The sequence below is a fragment of the Schistocerca gregaria genome, chromosome 5 (genome assembly GCF_023897955.1).
Source record: "Schistocerca gregaria isolate iqSchGreg1 chromosome 5, iqSchGreg1.2, whole genome shotgun sequence".
In the NCBI taxonomy this organism is placed as follows: Eukaryota; Metazoa; Arthropoda; class Insecta; order Orthoptera; family Acrididae; genus Schistocerca; species Schistocerca gregaria.
Genome location: NC_064924.1, coordinates 451,168,148 through 451,181,916, shown reverse-complemented (window position 1 = coordinate 451,181,916; position 13,769 = coordinate 451,168,148). Strand labels below are relative to the sequence as shown.

Below are 13,769 nucleotides of genomic sequence, written 5' to 3'. Positions count from 1 at the left end.
GAAAAATCACTCTTTCAATGTCTTCATGTACCCTCTCCTTCTCCTCATACTCTGCTTGTGACGTTGGCCTGTACGCAGATCTGTTGTTGTTGGCACTCGTTTGCGTCGAATCTGATGAGGAAAACCCTGTAACCGAACTGTTCACAGTAGCCCACTCTGTGCCATACTGTCCTATTCATAATGAGCCCTAGTTCCGTCATACCATTTTTTGCTCCTGCTGATATTATCCTATACTTGTCTGACCACTTCAATGGCTCCCGCTATCTTAAACTGAGCCTTTGAATTCCCGTTGTCACATTTTTTAACTTCCTTACCAAGTCCGAACATCCGCCATTCCACGCCTTGAGTCGTAGAATTTTGAACTTTCGTTCGTTATAGCATCTTTTTTCATGCTTACCTCCCCCTCGGCAGTGCCCTCCCACAGATCCGAATTGGGAACTAGTCCGGAATCTTTTGTCAATGGGGAGAACATCATTACATTTTTTAATTAGAGGTCACATGTTCATGTGGAAACACATTATGTGCCATTCACTCTGGGTCCTCATGTCGTTGATTATTACTGATCCTTCCACCTTAACGGTAGTTCCCCACACCATTGCCCTGAACCTCTATCCGCTGCTGCGCCATCTCTGATAAAGCCGTTGCTGATAATTCTTATTCAAAATTTAAGCAGTGCCTTGGTTCGAACCCAGGGCTGACTACGATATTTGATTACTAATGAGGCACTACGTCCATACCACGGATGAACATTGTTGTGGCCACCCTGAAGATCAGAATGAGAAAATAAGCGATGACAAGAAATCATCAGGTCTATTGCTAAACAATCTCAAGCTCGCAGAGCTATCACACCACTCTATCGTTTGCATATTTCCCCGAACTTTTCAAAGTAAACTCAGAAAAACAACTATGTATCCTTGTTTTCATACAGATACAGAAAACTATAAAGATAGTTTTCCTGCCAAAGACTGGTTAAGCATCACATGCAGTTAAAATGTGGTGTCAAGTACTGACAGTGTTCGTAGTGAGATTCCTTACTGCTGGAAACGATTCTGATTGCTTCATTTCAGAAGTACTGCCTAATAGTTTTAACACAGTTATAATTGTTCACAGAAATCGTAGAATTTTCTGATAACTGTATAACAATTAATTATCGTATGAATTCAGTAAAGGGTACTAAATAATTCCATCAACGATGGTGATATGTTCTACTGTAAGTATGATGACACATATGTCCCTTCTAAGATCGAATTAACACAACAAGAAAGATATGTACACTATGCAGGAAACACAAATAAAGAGTATTGAGAACAGGGGACAGGCTCTTAAGTAGCCTATTCTGACCAGTAATCTTTTACAACAGTCTACCAATGTGGAGCAAGTGTGACAGAAATGTTTGCACAGTGTCGTGAGCAAGAGGTATCGGAATACACGATGAAGTGCCTAGCAAACAATTAGCATTCGGCTATCATCTGAACAAGTGCATATTGCACGGACTTTCTCGCTCAGCAAGACACCATTCACTGATAACAGAGTACTTACGTAGCTACATTTGCTTTAGTTTGTCACATTTGTTGTAGGTTGTTGCAGATTAGGCATCGCAACATATGTACCTCGTTGAGTCAGTCACTTATTTGCGGTCGAAGTGGACATGGTGTGCCGTTTTGCACCGCGATTCGTAGTTACGAAATACCCGCTTCTTTTCTCATCGTGTTGGTCGTCACATCGAAATACGCTGTCTCCTATAACAATGAGTGATGAACACTGGCTCCAGGGCATGCCAAGACGACACTGCTGGGCGTCTTGTGCCCTGGGAAAAGTAATTACAAAACTTTTTCCCTCCCATCCGAAATACTGAGAATTTGACTGAACATACTAAACAGGAGAATGTAAAACAAGATAGACAGGTCAGAAAAGGAATACCGGTTTGAATATGGATCGGGATTAGGAACAAGATAATCAATTTTAGCTTTGCGAATGATTCTGGAAAGAAACGTGAAGTATAACGGATCAATAATGTCGCTTTTACTTATTTGGAGAAAGAGTTTGAAAATGTTACCTATTAAATGATGTTTTAATGTATCGTGGAGGCAGCGACAGACTCTACTGGAAATTCTGTCAGCATCGGCCCATAAAAATAACTGTAAATGCGAACGAGAGAACAACTAAACGAATAAAAAAGGTTTGTCACAACCGCGGCTTTCTTAATATTTATATAAAAATTTTTCTCACAAAGGAACAAACACCTTAAGGGAGAACATCAAAGCAATCAAAGCAATAAAGGTAAATGGACAGCTAATCTCTACTGTGTAGGATTTTCTGATGTAATCCTTGTTTCTGCCGATTCGGAAAAGGACCCGAAATAGATGCTGGAGTATTATAAGATTTTCTTAAACACCACAGATTAAAGTTAAATTAAAAGAATATAAATGTCTTACTAGGAACTACGAGAAAGCAAACAACTACCAAAAACGTAAAAATTAGTAAATCAAAAATTAGTCCAGTTTAAGATATTGTGTCTTAGCAAACATAAACGGGACGTTCAATAAGCAATGCAACCCTTTTTATTTATTGCCAAATTATGGTTGAAAAAAATTCAGATTTTTATTGTGGAATATCGAGAGACATTCCCGCTTCAGCACTTATCGTTCATGAAGTTGTGGTAGGTGGCGGCGTTATCTGTAAATTTCAAAATGGCGTCTGGATCGGAAGGCCTTCCAAGCAGGGAGAAAGTTTCTTTTGGCGGAAAACCAGATTATCGCTCACATTCACAGGCGTTTGCAGAATACCAGCGGAGACGTGGCAGTGAACAAAGGCACGGTGAGTTATCATCGCAACAAGGTCCGCGCAAACTCTCCGACCTCCCGAGTACCAGACTGTAGCACACGCCCTCAAGAAGTTGCAAAAACGACTTCAGAGTGTTCGTCACCACAGGAATGCAAACGAAATTTTCCTTCTCCATGACAACACAGCCGCACTCGAGAGAAGCTCACAAAACTTCATAGGACTGTTCTTCCTCATCCACCCTACATGCCGCATCTCGCAGCGTCCCACTTCCACTCAAAGAAGGATGCACTCTATGGTAAACAGTCCGTGGATGATATGTGCTTTATTGATGCAGCGAAACGTTGGCTTCGACGTCGACTAATAGGGTGCTAACATGCGGGTATACAGGCCGTCCCAGTAAGGTGACGTAAGGCGGCTATGTGGAAAAAAGGTTGTTGTGGCCAAAAGAGTGAGGAGTGATATGGTGTATTGGAAACCAGAAGAAAACCAACCTGTTTTTACATTACTTACTAAACAACTCTCATAGGCTCTGAAGGTAACGTGTGCGTTTCAGAAATTAAAGGAAGATAGTCCTAGGTAAAAGTAGTCCTAGGTAAAAGACAACCACTCGAACATCATGAAAGCAAAGAATATCTGTCAAAGACTGATGGTAACCAAGAACCGGAAAAACCATCTGGAAGTAGCTTAAATATGAATAGGGCGGAAAGTAACGAAAACGATTATCTTGTTCATGTTCATGGTGAGTGAGCCCCGTTTCTGCGGATTGAATTTCTTGAAGAAATACAAAAAGCAACTACTTTTTATACAGCGTTATTTATGTCAAGACGCGTTTCTGGCTTTCACTCTCCTTCAGTAGGAGTAATACATGTATATCTTTACCGATATAACGTACTAGCTGAACCCCGCCACGTCGCTCTCGTAGAGTGTTTGGTCTGCACAGATATTTTTGTTCTTCTTTAATGGAATTTTTATGTTGTTCAAAAATTGCAGCACCTTCTTAGCTTTTCACGCTTATTAAACCGTAGAAGCGTGGACTTTTCCGAAAGTACTTACGCCCAGAAAGTGACTCTGACAGCTAGACTTGAAGATTTTTGGTCTTGCGATGATAATTGCATAAAAAGTTTCTTGTCCTAATACATAGTTCTTTATATCTAACGACGAATTGAAATACGAGTTTTCATAGATTGAGCTTAATTTTTTTTAAAAAAAAGTATTACGAAATACTTTTTAAAAATATTTCATCCCCTATTTCAGCCCCTTAAGTGTTGAATTTCCAAACACAGCCAAACTTATACTTTTTACTTGTAACATAGAAGCCAAATAAAATTTTCATAGGCTAACTTTGAAAATGTTTTCATAATAAAATAATTGAATAAAATTTCTCATTCCCTATTTCACCCCTTGTATGGGGTTGTATTTCTAAAAACAATGAAACACGTGATTTTTTTTATTTCTAAGCAAGAAGTCAAAAATTAATTTTCGTAGATTTAGCTTTAAAAATGCTCTAGTAGTACTTTAATAATGATTTATTTTCAAAAAAATTTCACCCACTATTTTAGCCAGTTTGTAGCTGAATTTCCAAAAATACTGAAACACGGATCTTGGTACCGCTCACTGACAAACCAAACACCAACTTTCGTAGTCTTCAAAATTGTCTTAACAGCGACATGTTTTCAAAAACGTTTCATCCGCTATTTCACCCCCTTAGGAGAGCAATTTTGAACAGTCTCTTCTTGAACGATGCCTTCAATATAAGAACAGCACTTTCTCCAAAGTTCAAGTTTTATCCTTAGCGGTTTCGGCTGAGCGATGATGAGTCTGTAGTCAGTCAGTCGGAACATTGCCTTTTATGTACACGGCGATTCACAAAAACCTTCACAAGACTAACATCGCACATCTGGCGTACAACAAGAATCAGTAATCACTTAGGAATAAGGATTTACAAACGCCACGAGGGGCGCTACGGAGAAGACAGGGTGTTGCTGTACAAGCAGGGGAGCAGCGCACGGGGACCGTCACCATTCACGCCGTGGAATCGTTGTAACGAGCATAGCCAGAAGTACAGCAATGGCTGAAACGCTGCAATGGACGAGAAGAAGTGCGATGGTATCGTGCGAAATATCCCGATGACGTGCCACACGTTATTCACCAACCTGCATCTCCGATTGTACGAATCTGGCTCGTTCCTTGTGCACGAGCCGGATGCTGCTCTCCAACAACGGGCAGTTGCGGCAGAAGAAAGCAACGTACGCAGCAACAGCTGCACGAGGTTCATCCCAAGCCACTGATACCTCTCAGCCTTCTGTCTGACGCATTGAACACAACTAAGGACCGCATCCGTTTCATTTCCAAAGCGTCCAGGCAATCCAAGCCGGGGACTACAAAAAGGGCATATGACTTGCGCGGTGGTTTCTGCAGGAATCAGCTGCAGAGCGAAACTTCACAGCGAGTGTCCTCTTCACTGACGAAGCGAATTTCCATTGAAGCGTTTGTTGCACGTTCACAACCTGCATGAATGGGTGGATGTGAAACCACATGCTACACGTACGCGTGCCTCACAACGCAAATTAATACGAGGGCTCGCATCGTCGGTTACGGTTTAAATGGGTCATGCATTCTCCCGTACCGACTTGATTGTCACACGTATCTCGTTTCCCTGCGCTAAGCTCTGCCTGACATGCTGATGTTATTCCCATGAATATTCGTCGACGCATATGATGTTAGCACGACGGGGGCATCGCACATGTCAGCAGCCAGGTGAGTGCACATCCTCAGGCAAACTTTTCCGGCCACAGGATTGGTCGCGTTCGGCCAGTCGCACCTCCTGTTGTTGGCGTCCTTTCGTAGCATGTGGCTTAATACACACATCAATAAAAGTTTTGCATCACGCCGGTTCCCAGATCTCCTGAAGATAAATGCTGAGTATGAATACTGTATCATAGACACAGTCCCTTTGACTTTTCCGAGATGTCGCTAAACCCGCCAAAAGATGTAACTCGCCCATGCATGAGCAGCGTCTTTTAGTCGGAGTGGGTCCTACAGCCGATCAGTTCCAGTCATTCCACTAGGAAGGAGGTACACGGTTCGTATTGTCCGTAGTTCAACCATGCCTAAACGGTCAATACCGCGGTTCGATCGCGCCCTCATTGTTACTTTGTGCCAGAAAGGGCTCTCAACAAGGGAAGTGGCTAGGCGTCTCGGAGAAATGTTTTTCGGAGATCGAGGACACTCAGAGAGACAGCTACTGTCTATAACACTCCTCGCTCAGGCCGCCCAACGGCTACTACTGCAGTTGATGACAGCTACCTACGGATTTTGGCTCGGAAGAACCCTGACAGCTACGCCACCATGTTGAATAATCCTTTTCGTGCGGCCACAGGACGTCCAGTTACGATTCAAACTGTGCGCAATAAGCTGTATGATCCGCAATTTCACTCCCGGCTTCCATGGTAAGGTCCATCTTTGCAACCACCACACCATGCAGCGCGGTACACATGGGATCAACAACATGCTTAATGGATCGCTCGGGAATTACATCACGTTCTCTTCACCGATGACAGTCGCATATGCCTTCAACCAGACAATCGTTGGAGACGTGTTTGGAGGCAACTCTGTCATGTTGCACGCCTTAGACATACCGTCCAGAGAGTGTAGCAAGGTGGAGGTTCCCTGCTGTTCTCGGGTGGAAATATGTGGGGCCGACGTATACCGCAGCTTGTCATGGAAGCCGCCGTAACGGCTGTACGATACGTGAATGCCATACTCCGACTGATAGTGCAACCATATCGGCAACATATTGGCGAGTCATTAGTCTTCATGGACGACGATTCGTGCCCCCATAGTGCACATCTTGTGACTGACTTCCATCAGGATAACGACATCGCTCGACTAAAGTGGGCAACAGGTTCTCCAGACATGAACCCTATCGAACATCCCTGGGGTACACTGAAGAGGGCTGTTTATGCACGACGTGACCCATCAACCAGTCTGAGGGTTCTACGCCGAATCGCCGTTGAGGAGTGGAACAATCTGGACCAGTAGTGCCTTGATGAACTTGCGAATAGTATGCCACGACGAATACAGGCATGCATCAATGCGAGAGGACGTACTACTGGGTATTAGAGGTGCCGGCGTGTACAGCAATCAGGACCACCACCTCTGAAGGTCACCCTGTATGTTGGTACAACATGTTATGTGTGGTTTTCATGAGCAATAAAAAGGGCGGAAATTATGTTTATTTTGACCTCTACTGCAATTTTCCGCACAGGTTCCGGAACTCTCGGAACCGGGATGATGCAATTTTTTTTATGTTTGTAACGGCAACGCCATTTAGTAGCCCAGGACGGCCTATCCGACCTCGATTGCTATGTGATTACTGATCCTTGTTGTATGCCCGATATGCCACGTCAGTATGTAAACGTTTTCTTGAATACCCTTGAACAAGGAAGAAGATAATAAACTGAATTACTAAAGAAAATGAGCTTTTAGCGCTGGAAATGCAGTCGATAACTACGTTTGGCAGTTGAAGATACAAGAAAATTAAGCACGCGTATTGAAAATAGGCGATAAACCCGAAGCGGATCTTCACAGAAATAAAGTTATAAATAAAGTGGCTGGTCACCAAAATAAATTGCTACACATTATAGATTAAATCCTTTTCACATCTGTTACGATGCTTTTGGAAATTTATATTGTAGTATTTCAGTGAAAGCACATTTTGAAATTGTTTCCGGTTTAAGCATCATAGTACAGTCAGGTTTGTTAAGCTTCTACCAGTATTTCCGAATTAGCCACAGATTCATTCCTTCCAAGTCGCTCACTATCTGCTGTTTCCAAATGCGACAGATGTAGAGCAATACTCACTGCGTGCATGTGGAATCGTGAAATCAAGAAATAAGAACTTACTTCTTTTTCAGCACGTCACGAAGCGATGCCAGAAGGATGACAATTTGCTCCACATATTCATTTTACGTTGGAAAGGGCACCCATAAAACTCGGTGTCGCTACTTTTATCAAGCGTTTTAAGCTGTTTCCGGATTCTGAGTCCACTTATTTCTACATCTGTGATTTTTATTTCTAAGCGAAGTTCGATCACAAATGTACTGTCATCTTCCTCGGAGAAACTGTTTTGTACACTCCTGGAAATTGAAATAAGAACACCGTGAATTCATTGTCCCAGGAAGGGGAAACCTTATTGACGCATTCCTGGGGTCAGATACATCACATGATCACACTGACAGAACCACAGGCACATAGACACAGGCAACAGAGCATGCACAATGTCGGCACTAGTACAGTGTATATCCACCTTTCGCAGCAATGCAGGCTGCTATTCTCCCATGGAGACGATCGTAGAGATGCTGGATGTAGTCCTGTGGAACGGCTTGCCATGCCATTTCCACCTGGCGCCTCAGTTGGACCAGCGTTCGTGCTGGACGTGCAGACCGCGTGAGACGACGCTTCATCCACTCCCAAACATGCTCAATGGGGGACAGATCCGGAGATCTTGCTGGCCAGGGTAGTTGACTTACACCTTCTAGAGCACGTTGGGTGGCACGGTATACATGCGGACGTTCATTGTCCTGTTGGAACAGCAAGTTCCCTTGCCGGTCTAGGAATGGTAGAACGATGGGTTCGATGACGGTTTGGATGTACCGTGCACTATTCAGTGTCCCCTCGACGATCACCAGAGGTGTACGGCCAGTATAGGAGATCGCTCCCCACACCATGATCTACATCTACATCTACATCTACATCCGTACTCCGCAAGCCACCTGACGGTGTGTGGCGGAGGGTACCCTGAGTACCTCTATCGGTTCTCCCTTCTATTCCAGTCTCGTATTGTACGTGGAAAGAAGGATTGTCGGTATGCTTCTGTGTGGGCTCTAATCTCTCTGATTTTATCCTCATGGTCTCTTCGCGAGATATACGTAGGAGGGAGCAATATACTGCTTGACTCTTCGGTGAAGGTATGTTCTCGAAACTTCAACAAAAGCCCGTACCGAGCTACTGAGCGTCTCTCCTGCAGAGTCTTCCACTGGAGTTTATCTATCATCTCCGTAACGCTTTCGCAATTACTAAATGATCCTGTAACGAAGCGCGCTGCTCTCCGTTGGATCTTCTCTATCTCTTCTATCAACCCTACCTGGTGCGGATCCCACACTGCTGAGCAGTATTCAAGCATTGGGCGAACAAGCGTACTGTAACCTACTTCCTTTGTTGTCGGATTGCATTTCCTTAGGATTCTTCCAATGAATCTCAGTCTGGCATCTGCTTTACCGACGATCAACTTTATATGATCATTCCATTTTAAATCACTCCTAATGCGTACTCCCAGATAATTTATGGAATTAACTGCTTCCAGTTGCTGACCTGCTATTTTGTAGCTAAATGATAAGGGACCTATCTTTCTATGTATTCGCATCACATTACACTTCGCTACATTGAGATTCAATTGCCATTCCGTGCACCATGCGTCAATTCGCTGCAGATCCTCCTGCATTTCAGTACAATTTTCCATTGTTGCAACCTCTCGATACACCACAGCATCATCTGCAAAAAGCCTCAGTGAACTTCCGATATCATCCACCAGGTCATTTATGTATATTGTGAATAGCAACGGTCCTATGACACTCCCCTGCGGCACACCTGAAATCACTCTTACTTCGGAAGACTTCTCTCCATTGAGAATGATTTGCTGCGTTCTGTTATCTAGGAACTCCTCAATCCAATCACACAATTGATCTGATAGTCCGTATGCTCTTACTTTGTTCATTAAACGACTATGGGGAACTGTGTCAAACGCCTTGCGGAAGTCAAGAAACACGGCATCTACCTGTGAACCCGTGTCTAAGGCCCTCTGAGTCTCGTGGACGAATAGCGCGAGCTGGGTTTCACACGATCGTCTTTTTCGAAACCCATGCTGATTCCTACAGAGTAGATTTCTAGTCTCCAGAAAAGACATTATACTCGAACATAATACGTGTTCCAAAATTCTACAACTGATCGACGTTAGAGATATAGGTCTATAGTTCTGCACATCTGTTCGACGTCCCTTCTTGAGAACGGGGATGACCTGTGCCCTTTTCCAATCCTTTGGAACGCTTCGCTCTTCTAGAGACCTACGGTACACCGCTGCAAGAAGGGGGGCAAGTTCCTTCGCGTACTCTGTGTAAAATCGAACTGGTATCCCATCAGGACCAGCGGCCTTTCCTCTTTTGAGCGATTTTAATTGTTTCTCTATCCCTCTATCGTCTACTTCGATATCTACCATTTTGTCAACTGTGCGACAATCTAGAGAAGGAAGCACAGTGCAGTCTTCCTCTGTGAAACAGCTTTGGAAGAAGACATTTAGTAATTCGGCCTTTAGTCTGTCATCCTCTGTTTCAGTACCATTTTGGTCACAGAGTGTCTGGACATTTTGTTTTGATCCACCTACCGCTTTGACATAGGACCAAAATTTCTTAGGATTTTCTGCCAAGTCAGTACATAGAACGTTACTTTCGAATTCATTGAAAGCCTCTCGCATAGCCCTCCTCACACTACATTTCGCTTCGCGTAATTTTTGTTTGTCTGCAAGGCTTTGGCTATGTTTATGTTTGCTGTGAAGTTCCCTTTGCTTCCGCAGCAGTTTTCTAACTCGGTTGTTGTACCACGGTGGCTCTTTTCCATCTCTTACGATCTTGCTTGGCACATACTCATCTAACGCATATTGTACCACGGTTTTGAACTTTGTCCACTGATCCTCAACACTATCTGCACTTGAGACAAAACTTTTGTGTTGAGCCGTCAGGTACTCTGTAATCTGCTTTTTGTCACTTTTGCTAAACAGAAAAATCTTCCTACCTTTTTTAATATTTCTATTTACGGCTGAAATCATCGACGCAGTAACCGCTTTATGATCGCTGATTCCCTGTTCTGCATTAACTGATTCAAATAGTTCGGGTCTGTTTGTCACCAGAAGGTCTAATATATTATCGCCACGAGTCGGTTTTCTGTTTAACTGCTCAAGGTAGTTTTCAGATAAAGCACTTAAAAATATTTCACTGGATTCTTTGTCCCTGCCACCCGTTATGAACGTTTGAGTCTCCCAGTCTATATCCGGCAAATTAAAATCTCCACCCAGAACTATAACATGGTGGGGAAATCTACTCGAAATATTTTCCAAATTATTCTTCAGGTGCTGAGCCACAACAGCTGCTGAGCCCGGGGGCCTATAGAGACATCCAATTACCATGTCTGAGCCTGCTTTAACCGTGACCTTCACCCAAATCATTTCACAATTCGAATCTCCGTCAATTTCCTTCGATACTATTGCACTTCTTATCGCTATAAACACGCCTCCCCCTTCACTGTCCAGCCTATCTCTGCGGTATACATTCCAATCAGAGTTTAGGATTTCATTACTGTTTACGTCTGGTTTCAGCCAACTTTCTGTCCTAGTACTATATGGGCGTTGTGACCGTTTATTAATGAGAGCAGTTCTGGGACCTTTCTATAGACGCTTCTGCAGTTTACTATTAGCACATTAATATTGTTATTCCTTGTTGCATTTTGCCTACTCCTGCCTTGCCGCGTCTCAGGAGGCGTCTTGTCGGGCCTAGGGAGGGAATTCTCTAACCTAAAAAAACCCCATGTGCACTCCACACGTACTCCGCTACCCTCGTAGCCGCTTCCGGCGTGTAGTGCACGCCTGACCTATTCAGGGGGACCCTACATTTCTCCACCCGATAGCGGAGGTCGAGAAATTTGCACCCCAGCTCTCCGCAGAATCGTCTGAGCCTCTGGTTTAAGCCTTCCACTCGGCTCCAAACCAGAGGACCGCGATCAGTTCTCGGAACGATACTACAAATAGTTAGCTCTGATTCCACCCCGCGAGCGAGGCTTTCCACCTTCACCAACTCCGCCAACCGCCTGTACGAACTGAGGATGACCTCTGAACCCAGACGGCAAGAGTCATTGGTGCCGACATGAGCAACAATTTGCAGTCGGGTGCACCCAGTGCTCTCTATCGCCGCCGGTAGGGCCTCCTCCACATCTCGGATGAGACCCCCCGGAAAGCAGACAGAGTGAACACTGGCCTTCTTCTCCGACCTTTCCGCTATTTCCCTAAGGGGCTCCATCACCCGCCTAACGTTGGAGCTCCCAATAACTAATAAACCCCTCCCCCCGTGTGCCTGCTCGGACCTTGCTGAAGGAGCAGCCACATGTCCACTCACAGGCAGAGCGGGCGATGCCACACGGCCAGCCTCCACATTGACCCTCCGCCTCGTGCGCCGCGAACGCCGCTGAACCCGCCACTCCCCTTGGGGAGAGGGTGGCCCAACCGCGCCCGGTACCCGCGAAGATGTCTCGACAGCAGGGACAGTGGGTGAAGCATCTAACACCTGGGGTGCACCATGCGACGCACCAGACTCCCCACTGCCGCTACACTCCGAGGCAGCAGCCTGAAGACGGCTGACCGCGGCCATCAACACGCTCAGCTGTTCGCGAAGAGTGGCCAGCTCCTCCTGCGTCCGTACACAGCAGCCACACATCCTAGCCATCCTAAGAACTCAATTTACTATAGAGTGTTAATCAGCTTTTAACTAGACTGCTAATTCACTAAAGGCGGTTGATTATTGACTAAACTGTGATTGCTAACCACTTCTTGTAGAAACAAGGAAAATAGCACTACCTGTCTCTGGACGGTATTGAAAACAAACACTAGCACTACGAGCACTATGGCTGACTAAAGGGACTCTCTGACTGTATTCGAAACACACACGAGATCTATGGAACACTTAATAGCACTCTACTATTAAAGCTTCCTAAAAGCAAAAACACGCAGAAGAAGAAGTGACAAGTAAGAAAAATACAGATAATACTTAAATTAAGGTAGCTCGCTGCACAGCAGACGTGAAGCAGACGGCGGTTAGGGCGACACTGCCGGGTGTTGGCCCTGTGTGCCTCGGTCGTATGCAGTCCTGATTGTGGCGCTCACCTGCACGGCGCCAAACACGCGTACGACCATCATTGGCACCAAGGCAGAAGCGACTCTCATCGCTGAAGACGACGCGTCTCCATTCGTCCCTCCATTCACGCCTGTCGCGACACCACTGGAGGCGGCTGCACGATGTTTGGGCGTGAGCGGAAGACGGCCTAACGGTGTGCGGGTCCGTAGCCCAGCTTCATGGAGACGGTTGCGAATGGTCCTCGCCGATACCCCAGGAGCAACAGTGTCCCTAATTTGCTGGGTAGTGGCGGTGCGGTCCCCTACGGCACTGCGTAGGATCCTACGGCCTTGGCGTGCATCTGTGCGTCGCTACGGTCCGGTCCCAGGTCGACGGGCACATGCACCTTCCGCCCACCACTGGTGACAACATCGATGTACTGTGGAGACCTCACGCCCCACGTGTTGAGCAATTCGGCGGTACGTCCACCCGGCCTCCCGCATGCCCACTATACGCCCTCACTCAAAGTCCGTCAACTGCACATATGGTTCACGTCCACGCTGTCGCGGCATGCTACCAGTGTTAAAGACTGCGATGGAGCTCGGTATGCCACGGCAAACTGACTGACACTGACGGCGGCGGTGCACAAATGCTGCACAGCTAGCGCCATTCGACGGCCAACACCGCGGTTCCTGGTGTGTCCGCTGTGCCGTGCGTGTGACCTTTGCTTGTACAGCCCTCTCACAGTGTCCGGAGCAAGTACGGTGGGTCTGACACACCGGTGTCAATGTGTTCTTTTTTCCATTTCCTGGAGTGTATTTTAGTCCACATTTAGCCTTCTTCATTTAAGGTTAATAAGTATTTCGACAGTGTGACGTCAAAGTCTGTTGAGATGGTGTTTCGCATTATCAAATTAAAAAGAGTGAAACGAATCAAGCGAAGCTTTGAAGAAACGACATGATTCATTGAAACAGAGAAAGCTTTAAATTGGGGAAGTTAGTTGAGGATTTGAATCCTGCTCTTCCAAGTCCAATATCTTGATCTGTGGAACAA

The 13,769-nt window shown here is 45.4% G+C and overlaps 1 protein-coding gene across 1 annotated transcript in view; it reads right to left on the bottom strand.

Moving 5' to 3' along the window:
• The window catches only part of LOC126272107 (pro-resilin-like), a 157,601-nt gene that overhangs the window by 68,083 nt on the left and 75,749 nt on the right, over positions 1 to 13,769 (bottom strand). The gene's annotated exons all lie outside the window — the stretch shown is intronic.